Genomic DNA, 1,024 nt, shown 5'->3' on the forward strand with positions numbered 1-1,024 from the left:
TTACTGTCTTAAAATTCTTATATGGAGCAAGGACAGGGGAAATGAGTCTTTAGCTCATCTTTTTACTGTTTTCTCACCCCAACCTCACACAGGTGGTCTCAGCGCTTGCTTCTCAGTTAGAGTGTATTCAGATCTGGGGCTCTCACACCATTGTCTCTCCTTTTTGAAGTCCCATCTCATTTCCCCTTTTCCTGCGTCTCTGCTCTGTGTGTTCTGACCTCTCAAGTGAACTGAACTGTGGACAAGGGGAGAGGGAGCACCAAGCCCTGCTTCCCACTTTCACTTGTATTTTCGTGTCTTGCTTCCAGGCTGTGCTGACTCCCACGGCGATTGCTTTCCGGGCTCAGGAGCGAGAGCATGTACCAGAGAGGAGGCAGCAGCACAAAGATGAGCGATGGCCTGGCAACAACAGCAACCAAGCAGCAGCCATAGAAATTGGGACCTGGAAGGTCTGCTCGCAGCCATCCAAGATGGAGCCATAAAGTTTCAATCGCACTGTATGTGCGCGCCCACACGTGGTATTTTGTGGAAGAGCCGCACTCAAGGGGCCAAAGAGCCGCATATGGCTCCCGAGCCGAAGTTTGCCAACCATGGCACTAACCGGTTTGGCTCAGTGGATAGAGCATCAGCCTGCGGACTCAAGGGTCCCAGGTTCGATTCTGGTCAAGGGCATGTACCTGGGTTGCGGGCACATCCCCAGTAGGGAGTGTGCAGGAGGCAGCTGATCGATGTTTCTCTCTCATCGATGTTTCTAACTCTCTATCCTCTCCCTTCCTCTCTGTAAAAAATCAATAAAATATATATTTTTTAAAAAATGGAATTACTTAGCAGAGATATTTTAATATTGCTATTTCCCCTTTCTATATAATGGAAGTGTGAGAGATAAAAGGAAGTTAGTAAAATGTATATGAAAATAATATATAAATTTATTAGTAAATAAACAGTAACAAAAGGATATAACAACAACAGAGGCATGATATACAAACAACAAAAACATGATATGAAAACAACAAAAACATGATAT

The sequence above is a fragment of the Myotis brandtii genome, unplaced genomic scaffold (genome assembly GCF_000412655.1).
Source record: "Myotis brandtii unplaced genomic scaffold, ASM41265v1 scaffold980, whole genome shotgun sequence".
Classification (NCBI taxonomy): Eukaryota; Metazoa; Chordata; class Mammalia; order Chiroptera; family Vespertilionidae; genus Myotis; species Myotis brandtii.